Raw genomic sequence first — 12,790 nt, 5'->3', positions numbered from 1 at the left:
GCAGTTGGGTATTGTATTGGGGAGATTATAGAGTAGTGCCAGTACTATTGTGCGTGTGATGTTGATGGAACTAAGCAGATGGGCACCGTTGATTTTCATGAATACGATGGCCTAGTCTTTTCATGTGGTAGTAGTAATAAGTTAAATGGTTTCATGAATATGATGGCCTAGTCTTTTCTTCTTGTAGTAATAAGTTAAATGGCAGGTTGGCATGCAATATATTTTAGGTGTTATAATTTTAGGCGATGCGGAAATAATTATTTTAGTATTTAAAATATTTTGAATAGAAATTAAAATCTTATTTAGTAACCAAAATTTATTTTCGAATAATTCAACATAAAAAATATGAAAATGCGCTTGTGCGTTGGTGTGCATCACTTATAGGTTTAACGTTTTAACATTCAGTAAAAAGTAAAAACCAATGGACCTGTCTGCCCATTGTTTTTGAGCATGAGATCAAGTTCAAGCAGATTGTATTATTTCTATCTTTGCTCCTCCAAAAAAATAATAATAAATAATTAGTAAATAAAAACCAATGGACCTCTCTGCCCATTGTTTTTGAACATGAGCTCAAGTTCAAGCAGATTGTAATATTTATATCTTTGCCCCCCAAAAAATTAATAAATAAATAAAAATATAAAACTAGACATAAATGTTTATACAATTTGTAAAACACTATATTTAATCCAAGAGGACGGAACTTGACCTATTATTAATTGGGACTAAAAAGATTGTAGTTACATGAACTTGATCTTTTTTTTTATGCACTAGACAGTCTCGTGGCATAGGAGAGAGTAGACATATAGGGTCATTGGGATGTCAATCTAATTCCCCATGTTGGGACTCTGCCTCGTCCGCCTCGTCTATTGGGACACGTTTGAGATCATCTTAATATGCTTAAGGGTGGATTTGGAAGAGAATTTAAAACTCATTAAGCCCGAACCCATCCGATTAATGATAAATATTTTTTTATTAGCTATAATTTTTCTTCCTCCTTTATTTCTTATGATAATTTAAATTTTAACAACATTTCTGTAATTATGATTGTTAAATATTTAACTATACTAAAAAAAATTTCCAAAATTTATCTTAAATTTTTTCAAGTTTGAATTATTTTCTTAAAAAATATATACATCGAGTTGCTTTGAACTAGGCCCGACTCCAATGGCAACTTTAGAAAAAGAACTTCATTCGTGAGACGATTATAAAAAAATGAATGTTCAGCTGAACCCGCTCCATTAACGTCCCTGTATAGAAGGTGAAATTATTCGTTTCAACGGTTACAACGGAGATGTGGTTTTAAAGATGGGTACAAACACTTCATGAAAGCAGATTTTGAGCTTTTTGATTGTATTATAAGTCTTCTTTAATTTAATGTAGGATTTGTAATGTCCTTTACACCACATTAACATTGTAATGAATAACTTCTTTCCCTATAGATCCAAATGGGTTGTTACACGGAATCTTTTATACGCACTGTTTGATATTCTTTCCCTAGAGGTCCAAATGGGTTGTTACACGGAATCTTTTATATGCACTGTTTGATACTGTGGACCAATGGGTTAGAAACAATTACAAGTCAAAACGGTACTAATCAGTAAAAAAAAAATTGTACTTTCTTGATTGATTATAAAGATTTGCACAGAACATATCTTTTGATGGAGACTCCACTATACGTTTAAATTTTAGAAAGAAAAAAAAAATTCAATGGACAAGTTTATTCCCTATTTTTGTTTAGGAATGACATGAAACACTTGTTTTTATTATCAAGAAAATTAAATGTTTTGATTGATTTAAATGGAAATCGAGCTTGAATTGATGATTCTGGATCACAGTGCGTGATTTATGAGCTTGAATTGATTTATAAACTCTATATTTATGGACTTTATTTGACTTATGATACTGAGTTTTTAGAATTTGAACTAGAAATACATTGTTGATAAATTTTATCTATTTTCAAATTTAAGGCGTTGATTTAGTGCTCCTAAATTCAACATTTGAATTGATAATTGATTTGGAGTTAAAGTTGAAATTGAATTGAGTTGGTTTATGAAATGGATTTGATTCAGAATTTGATTATCATCAACAAGACTGATTTATAAAAATTGAACTTGGATTGAAATCTATTTATGAACCTTAAACAAACTGGAGCTGATTTGCTTTTAATAAACTAGTTTTGGAATTGAGTAGGGACTTTAACTAGAACTTGAATTAAATAGCATTGATTTAGAGTTAAATGGAATTGGATTGCATTGAGTTGGAATCAAATAGATATTAACTGTGAACTGTGTGAATCGTCTTGATATATAGTATTGAATCTAGAATTAGATTGGGACACTGTAAATGCTTGGTTTAGTTTTCTAATAATAGTCTTCTTTTTTTGAAAACTGAAAATAAAATAACTGTACACAAATCGGTTTAGTTGAGAGTTTCGGAGAACTGTTTTCTGAAAACTTGGTTAAAAAAATAGTCTATTTTCAAATAAATGTCTACTATAATTCTCGGAAAACAATTTTTTCTTTTTTGAGTTCTTAAGTGACAAACCAAATAGGGATTTTGAATTGAGATCTATGTACTTGGATTGTCAAGATTGAAATTGAGTTCTATACTTAGAGAGATGCGACTAAAATCTAAGATTAAAAGCTGATAAAATTATTAGGGTGTTTTTTCAACGAAATTGCCAATCTCTGGTCATTGATTCTTGGATCCATATCCCAACTGAGAATTCTAGAGTTTCATCCAAAAAGTGGAAATCTAAAGATCTGCACTTTGAATCATTTCTTGACACTATAGTTGCATTCATCTGTCTGCTTCATATATTGACTTCAAATTTGGCCATTAGCCAATTTATCACATACAAACACATCTCTGAATGTTAATAGTACTATTTATGTACAAGCATTGTCCATGAAAGCTTCTTTACCCACAAATGGAAAGAGCGCGCAATTCGGATCACTTGTGAAATCATGAAAATTTTTAGTGCTCCTCACTACTCAATGACCCCATCTGTCCAGATTCCGAGAACAAGTTATCGCTGTGTTCACATTCTAAATTCTACGTACCAATTTAGGCCTTAATAATGTAGAAGTTTCATATTTGTACCCAAGTCACACAGAATGAGACCGGAAGCAAGATAGAGCACGAGTCATAGAGAGGGATCTGGAGCAGGAACAGGAGTGTGGAGAGGTAAGAGCGGGCATCCGTTGAGAAGAATTATGTATTAGGTTCGTATAAGTCCCTTTTTTGGGGGGAGAGCAAGAAAGGGAAGCTCAGTAAGCGTAGGCGGGAAATATGGATCACAGTATCTATCAAAACCCAAAAAAAAAAAAAAAAAAAAAAAAAAAAAAAAAAAAAAATCTGTAATTTGAATTGCTCCAACCATGTACTATATGTATATAATGTTCATCACAAACCTATATTTACGAGTCATTACAAATTTACAAGAAATGGAAGCCATAAATGGCACTTCAAAAATCTTAGAACTGAGTGATAGCATAAGAGACAATGGTGTTTCCCCTTTCCCACAAAAAATTAAAAAATAAAATAAAATAATAATAATAATTTAGAACCTCAACTAATATGTAGATTCATAAAAACCATTTAATTTCTATTCACATTCAAATCCACCGTAATAGAAATTTGATCAAATATATAGACAATAAAAAGGAAGAAATAAACAATTTCTCCCCTAGCCTAGGAGGTAGAATCACAAGGACTTTTGTATCACAAGTATAATAAAGTAAATTTAAACAACCCCCCCCCCCCAAAAAAAAAAAAAACACACGCTCACATGGAGTAAAAGCAAGTGAGGGGAGACACATTGCTGAGCCTTCTTGAGTTGTTTTGCAACTTCTATCATTGTTGTCCTATCTTCTGCTGTTCTGCTTAAGCATCTAAAGGCAAGTTCTGCAAAAGCTTGCACTTGCAGCTCTTGCTCTAGTCCACAACCCTCTCCCAGTATATTGGGATCAATAATCTCATTAAAACTTTTGTTCTCAACATGGCGCTTCACACAATCTTTTAGTGTAATATGTCCATGATTGCTCGAACGGTCAAGGCCAAAACTGCTTTGTCCAGTCAAAAGCACAAGTAGTAACCACCCGAAACTAAAAATGTCCGTCTTCTCAGTCAAAAAACCAGTAGCCAAGTACTCTGGTGCGACGAGTCCCATTGGCCATCCAACCGAGTCCTGCACCTGTGTTTCGCCCTCAGGAATGGACACGGCATGCGAGAAGTCGAATAGTTTGGCTACATTGTCTTCACTCAAGAATATATTCGAGGCCTTTATGTCCCTATACACTATGGGTTTCGAAAATGCATTGTGAACATATGCAATAGCATTGGCTATTTCCATGGCAATCCTTAGCCTCGTCTTCCACTGTAAAACCGGAGAATGTGTCTTAATGGGATGACAGATACTGTCCATGAGAGTTCCATTCTCTGCATATTCAAACACGAGAGTGGGAATTTGAGCCTCGAGGCAACATCCTAAGAGCTTTAGTACATTGTTTTGGACACTCATCTGTGATGCAATAGCAATGTCATTGATAACAAATTGGAGCTTTGCTTGGCTTTTGTTGAATTTCTTGATGAGTACAGGTTGGCCTTGGAGAGAGCACTTGTACATTTTGTAATCACTCTCACTTGTGAAACAAGGCCTTCATTGTAGTTCTTTGTAGCTTTTTTGAGCTCATTGGCAGAGAAGTTGTGGATAAGATTAGACTTGCCGCCAAAAGAGACGATCAACTGCTCCAATAACATTCTTCCATTCTTCAAGAAAGAGGCCTCCCTTTTCGCTTTACTTTTCTTCTTCATTCTTGAATGCAACCACAGCTTGGGTACCCAACTGGTTTGTCGAAAGTTCCTTTGCTAGCTGATCCAAAGAAAATGTTAAGAAAGTCGGGCATAAATATCATCCCAACCCAAATGATGTGAGACGCGACAATGGGGCTCAAAACCTAGGGCCTCCAATTTAGGATATGGGCCAAAAAAAAAACGCAAACAAGCTTAAAGAGCCCAAACAACTTATGGGTATAGGACTTTGCATTTGAAAGCTCACCCTAGAGCCTTTCAAGATTTTGCGAATTGCTTGGCCAAGCTCGAATTCTCTCGTCTCGAGGGAGGAAAGGTTGTACCAGCTTGGCCATTTACTGGTGTGCCAGTATATGCCTAGGGGCATATGCCCCCTTGCCTGGGCCCTCCCTATATAATATATATGGCATTTTATAATTTTTTGTACATATACATATATAGACATTTGTATATTATGCCTCCCCTAAATTTCAAAAATTCTCTTAAATATTTCTTTTTTCTCTTCATTTACTCTTTAAATTTCTTTAATTTCCTTTTAAAAAAAACCAAATTTTCCTTATTCATTCATGCTCTAATTCTTTTCTTTCAAACTCCTATCATTTTTCTTTCCCTTTTTCTTCTTATTTGTGATTTTTCCTTCTATTTGTTAAAATTCTTCAATTTTTTTTTCTCTACTGTGCCGCTTTGAATTTAAATCCTGACTTCGCCTCTAATTGTGAGCATAAATATCATTCAAAAAGTGAAGATATAGACAATCAGTTAATTACTAAAATAACTCAATTAAAATGATCAAGGCAACACAATCATCCCATATTAGTATGTTAAAAATATTCTAAGTATTTCTTTTGGTGGTTAAGAAAACTCTTATTAAAAAGAATAGAGAGGTACGTGATAACCCTTGTATGAGTCTAGGACCCACATTTTCCTCACTATAATTTAGTTATCTCCATCTACTTGGGATGTTTTTGTTGGTTTAGTTGGATATGACATGTAAATGGGTATTTTTGGTGAGACAGCAAAATTTTTAGTTGCATGTGATATAGAAATGGGTAATTTATTTGCAACACGTGATATTAATTTCAGTGAGACACCAAAATAAGTTGCTATTGCAATTTTTTTTTCCATGCTTTTTTATTCACTTAATATATGATATACAAAATTTGTGTGTGCCGTCAACATCTCTTTCATTGATTTGCCCTCACAGAATTGGAAAACATTTTTTCATGTGTTTCAAATGATGAATCCTTTAGTTTGGTGCAGAGAAAATTGAAAAACATTTTTTCATGTGTTTGGAGAATAACTATATTGATAGAAAATGCTTAGGGAGGATAATGTAGGCACTTGGTTGTAAAAAGCAACCGTTCATTTTTACCACCATTCGGTTACTAAGTATTTGTCAAAAAAAGATTATTGTTCAAAACTACTCACCCACTATTTAATACCTCAAATGAGACCACAACACCATCTCCTTCATAGATGAACGTTTATGATACATTATAATCAATGATCAAGATTTACTTTATAGAACTTTCAATCTAATTCTCTAGATATTTACAATCCGTATATTCTTTTAAAATATTTTCAAATTTACAAATTATATCAATTTTAGAATCATCATCTCCCTACAACACTCAACCATTCTTTACAAAAATGTGAAAAACTCTAGAACCCCATTATCTACACATTCAAGTTGGGGAAAAAAAAATTGAAAATCTAAAACTTTAAATTCAATTTAAAATTGTGTTGGTATTCTCATCTTGGACATTTTTGGCTTTGACAAGTAACCATGTGGGGTTATTATTTCCAAAGGATGGTGAAAAAGGGTAGAGGATCTCCAAAAGCTGTTGATTTTGCATCTCCAAAAGAGAGCTTTTCATTGAGTGAGTCAATAGCAAAAATCATTTAGGTTTGTTTGTTTGGATGTAAAATATTTAAAAAAAATTTATTTTATTCTTTGGTGTGTGGTTGTCGTAAAATATTTACGAAGAAAAAAAATATTAAATTTTAATAAAAATAATTTATTGATCAATTTTCGACAAGTTATTTTATGCTCCCGTTCGATGGACTCGACCTCAACTTTAATATATACCTTTACAAAAATATTAAAAAATAAAAATAAAAAATATATTTTATCTAAAAAAATAATTCAATGACATTTTTGCAGAAGAGGACTGATTGGGTGAAGTAACCAAGTTCTTAACTAACTAGACCTAGCTTTGATTAGCCTACGATGTCAATATTATAGAAGCAGCATCTAGGAAACTGAATAAAAAACAATATGCTTTATCATAATCAGAAGTAAAGTAAAGAGCTGAACAAGTTTACTACATGTATCAATAAATTCTACGATCAGAAAAGCACAAGGAATTTAATTAAATCCAAAACCATAGTGTCCGATTATGTTAATGTTGAATTTGTTCTCAACTTCATTTCAACCTAATAAAGCCAATAAAAAAAGAAAAAGAAATTCCAACTAGGGTGAGGAAGAGAAAGTACCTGTGGATGTTCAATGCACAATTAGTTCATGTGAAACCAGACTTTCTAGCTATGAGAGAGAGAGAGAGAGAGAGAGAGATCGATCATGGTACAGTGGTACTGTATATGTGGGTCCAAGATTACAACTACCCTTCTAACTAGCTCTTTATTTATTTATTTATTTGCCCAGAAAAACCCAAAAACATTTAGCGCCCAACATCCGTCAAAGCAAAAGGCACAACTGAAGGAGGAAGAGAAAACGGCTTGGGCCGGGTACGATCCAAGTTACCAGAAACGGGTCAAAAAAGAGTATTTGGTCCGAACCGAACCTTCGCTTGTCAAGGCTAGGACTAGTGAGACAGTTTGGAAGCCCAATCTAAAAGAAAATGAAATGGGCCCATAACCTAAATAAGCCTAGAAGGATAGTCCAGCGTGAAGAGAGAGTTAGGAAGCTTCTAGAATGATGTGTAAGTCTATAAATAGATTGAAAAGGGGGGAAAAGGGATTGGAAAATTCTTGAAGTGTAAAGCTATTTTGTCCAAATTGAGAGATAATATTTTCATGCATCTTCAACACCTGATCCGTCCCAAGCCCAGGTCTCTCGAAAGATTTGCCAAAGCATGAGCCACCCTATTACCTTGATGACGCACATGAGTGAAAGTGGCATACGAAAACCTCCGAAGATCCATATTAATATCAAAATAAATAGGAGCAATTTCCGATAGACAAGTCGTCACACCCAACATTCCATCCACAACAACTTTGGCATCCGATTCAAACCATAAGCAAGAAAAACCCAACTCCAAAGCACAAAGAATAGATAGCACGTTGACACATCAAAGATTCCGCCTGCAAAGAAGAAGAAGTGAAGAAGGTACAAAAATTACCGCCTTAAGCACAGTACCACTAGAATCACGGAAACTGCTCTTCCACCCCCCATCAAAGACTGCCGACAAAACGTAGCATCAAAATTACACTTAACAGTTCCAGCTGGAGAAGGACTCCAAGAATCCACCAAAGTATTGCCATGCACTGGAGTTAAGGATGAACAGAGGGACCTAGCATTTTTAAACTCCCAAAAATCGGCAACCACCTCCTGCACAACAACCTCAGGCCGCTATAAAATCCAATTAAAGACCAACCGGTTTCGCGCCTTCCAAATACCCCCAAACACAAAAGGAAATCAAACTAAGCGCACTCTCAAACTCCGAGGAGATCATAGCCCGATGCACCAAAAATCTCCATCCAACCCGGAAAGAAGTAAAAGAATAATCCAAAAAATTAAGACGCAAAAGAGATAACTTCCATACTTGGATAGAATGAGGGCAAGAAAAAATATGATGCACGACAGATTCCTCATGTAAACCACAACGAGGACAAAAAGGAGACACAGCACAACCATGAGCCAACAAAGCAACATGAACCGATAAAGCATGAAGACAACATCGCCAAAGAAAGTGTTGCACCTTAGACAGAGTATAACACCACCAAATGGAAGATCATGAACAATTGATAGAAGCAACCCCAGAAAAATTAGACATTGAAATAACCAATCTATAAGCAAACTGAACTGAAAACTTACCCGACCTCTCCGGAGCCCAAATGACAATATTCGGTTTATCCCACCGGCTGATGTGAATTTTGATAATTTCATGCACTATAAGAGGAGGGAAAAACTAAGACAAAACATCCACTTTCCACAACGACGTAGCAGGATCAATCAAATTTGCCACATAAGAGAAACGAACAGAAACAGGGGGGGTGAAAGTTTCTGCGGCATTGCAAGGACCCAATGATCATCCCAAATATGCGTGGATTTACCATTCCCTATCAACGATCGTAAACCCTGATGCAACAAAGCTTGAGAAGACCAAACACTATGCCAACCCCAAGAAGGATTGGACCCCAATAAAGCATCCAAAAACGACGAAGAAGGAAAATACTTTGCCTTAAAAAACTGATACACTAACCCCTGCTTCGTAACCTGAAAATGCCAAGCATGCTTCTCCAAAAGAGCTAAGTTGAAAGCCTCCAGATCGCGAAACCCAAGACCACTCGAATTCTTACTCCAGCAAAAAAGATCCCAATGAATCCAATGAATTGCCCAATTTTTATCCTTATTATACCACCAAAAGGAACGAATATGCTTCATCAAATCTTGACACAATGTGATGGGAAGTTTAAAAGAGGACATGACATACGTAGGTAAAACACTCAACACTGCCTTAATCAATACCTCTTTCCCACCCGTTGACAAATACTTCGCCTTCCAAATAGATAAACGGTCCTGGATTTTGGTCAGCAAAAACTGAAACACATCCTACTTGGATCTTCCCAAAATTGCCGGCACTCCAAGATACCGACCATGCAAACCTTGCATCCGCAATCCCAAAGATCGACTAAGAAAACGGCGCACCGAGCCGTGGGTATTCGTTGAAAAAAAAAATAGATGATTTACTAAAATTCACTTGCTGCCTAGAGACCCTTTCATAATATGCCAAAATTCATTTTAGAACATAAACTTCTTCCTTAATTGCAGCACCAAACACAATAGAATCATCAGCAAAAAAAAAAAGAAAAAGATGAGAAATAGACGGAGCGCCCCAACAAATATAAATATCAGATAACAACCGGGCTTGTTGGGCTGGTAAAAGAGTAAGAGAAAGAGTTTCAGCACTAATAATAAAGAGATATGGAGATAGAGGGTCACTGTGATACCCCTCGATTCTAGAGCCACGGGTGATCAAGTCTGAGCACAGATCCGAGGAATACCAGACAATTAATATGTAAACAAGTAAGAGTACAAAAGAATTTAAAAATAAAATAATACTCTGAAAAGAATTCTAAAGATAAAATCCTCCAAAATAATAGATTAATATAATTTAATCTTCCCAATCCTTACAACTCGGGAATCCATCCAGTGGACCCCTAATAATTCCAAATGAAAATAAATTATATAACCAAAATCCAAAACTAAATACGAAAGGAAATTCTACGTAGTTGGAAGAGTGAATGACTATATCTGCTTCATCACGATCAAGTTCTAAGCCTGGTACTGACGAATACCTGAAAAATAAGAGTGGGTCAGGCTCACATACAAGTTTCATTCTTCTACAATCCATACATAAACCCGATACGCAGATACATCCTAGACAGCTCGGCAATAACTAAAATAGTCCATATAGATATAGATACACACTATAGGATGCTCACTAGCCTATAGTGTAGTTCAGTCTGCATAGAAGGAAACATGTAAATTACATTTTCGAGTGGCCATGTACATCTCCTGTCAGGGAACATCAGCAATATCCAGTTAACCATCTTTTGCGATATACGCACCTTAACCATAATCCTGATACTCAAGCTCATATCACAGTACCATAAGTATATATATAAATCCTTCCAATACAGAAAAATAAAACAAACATCCGTTATGTCGTTCAACTGTTTTAGTTGACAGGATATGCATTCATGGAAGATTTAACTGTTTTAGTTAATTCATTCCGTATGTATGAACAGGTAGGATTTAACGTTTTGATCTAATCCGTCCCTGATATGCCACCGTCCCATATCAGTGCATATGATCTATAAATGATGCACACTCAAATGACCATCAAATATATCCAGAAACCAATATAATAGAAATCATATATAGATAAGATCCTATCATGCATCCAATATATGATTATAATTATAGAACATTTAAATTGCTAAAGTAATATTAAACAATTCAAACTATCCATATCCACATAATTGATAAAACAAAAATTAAAACAATTCATCAATTAACATTCATAGCTTGGTATAATGATTATCAGAATTATGAACTGCATATTATACTAGAATTCCCAAACCATACTTTCATACTAGTTTATTTAAATTACTAAAACAAAGACTAGTACTTAAATCCTCCTCAATCCTTGACGGCATGCAAATTAATATTTAAATCACACGACGTCCCTTTAATCCTCAATTTATAAATCCTGCACACGATATAATGACACTCAGAAGTCTAGACATAGTACATTTTATATGAATTCCTAATAATATTTTCATACTAGTCCATTTAGTTCGCTAACACAAAACTAGCAACTAAAACTTCTACAACTCCAGACAGCATGCAACTTACTAGTTAAAATTACATGATGTCCATAACTACAGCATAACCAACATTCCTAGAACTGAAATATGTTATATATATCATTGATATAAAACCCTAACAATAACTTTCATATTAGTCCGTTTAAGTTACTAAAACAAACTAGCAATTTAAATCCTCCTCCTTCCTGGACAGCATGCATATTAATCTTTAAAAATCATGATGTCCCTTAATATTAACACACTAGCATATACTGACTATTTTAAGGTTTCAACAGGTTAATTCTAAACAATTAAAACCTCCCATCAATTTCTAGAATTTACATTTAAGCCCCTAAAATCAGAAAACACCCTGTAAGGGTATTTTAGCAAGGGAGCCGGCTCTGGCACCCTTGGAGCCGGCTCTCCATGAGGCTCTCCCTCATGGAGAGCCAGCTCTCTCACCTAGGGAGCCGGCTCTCTCCTTGAGAGCCCAGCTTTTCCGCCTCTGTTCTTCTTCTTCGCTTCCGGCGAAGTTCCAAGTCTCTGTCCGAATTGTTTTTAAACTTCTTAGGGTCTAATTTAAATCCAAACAGTCCTAGAAACTCCTCATATTCCATTAAGAATTAATTTACCAAAGTTTAAAACCTATCGAAACAGTTTATGTAAAACAGTTACAGTTTAAACAAAGGCATACAACGGATTACAGTTTAATTTATTATGCATAACACATCCATTTTAAAGTTTAATTAACTTCCTGGAGACCATAGAAAATGCACAGAACACAAGTTTACAGGAATGAGATAAAATGAAACTTGCCTTTAGATTTCGGTTTGAAACCTTTCAACATCGTCTCTAAATTCTCTGACGATTGCCTACCACTAGTAAACCTCCTACTGCTCGGTTCAATCCCACAAGCCATTCATTCCTTCCTCTTTGATATGACCTTCAGTCCACGACTGAAATCCTAATTGGTGGTTCTCACAGTTTCCTCTCAAGCTCCCTATGTTTTTCCCTCTCAAGAACTATTACGTGCATAGGGTTTTCTAACCTTAGCAGACGTATATTGTTCTATACAAATAGGCTGCTATTAACCCTACTTCTAATTCCAATCAACTTACACGTCAGCTACCCCAACCTCATAAAGTAAAACCCTAAACCTAAACTATATACGACCCATATAAAACTTAAACCAATCAAGTCCAACTAAGCATATAGCATAACACAAATAAATTATACAAGCCATAAAATAAAACACATCAATAAAACACCACTTAGTCAACTAAGTAAATTAACTAACAATTAAACAAGTAATTTAAAATATATAACTAAACAATTAATTTAAAATAAATAAACAATTACAATTAAACACATAGCCATATAATCACATTTAAATGCACATAAAACAAATAATCAATTAATCAAT

The 12,790-nt window shown here is 34.7% G+C and overlaps 1 pseudogene; it reads right to left on the bottom strand.

Annotated features, from left to right (window-relative positions):
• Positions 1–2,976: 2,976 nt before the first annotated feature.
• Positions 2,977–4,815, bottom strand: LOC132296021 (non-functional pseudokinase ZED1-like; annotated as a pseudogene).
• Positions 4,816–12,790: the final 7,975 nt, after the last annotated feature.

The sequence above is a fragment of the Cornus florida genome, unplaced genomic scaffold (genome assembly GCF_030987335.1).
Source record: "Cornus florida cultivar Cherokee Brave unplaced genomic scaffold, ASM3098733v1 CherokeeBrave_3.0.0_Hap2_Chr02, whole genome shotgun sequence".
NCBI classification, from domain to species: Eukaryota; Viridiplantae; Streptophyta; class Magnoliopsida; order Cornales; family Cornaceae; genus Cornus; species Cornus florida.
The sequence above is the reverse complement of the archived record's forward strand: the minus strand, read 5'-3'. Positions and strand labels throughout refer to the sequence as shown.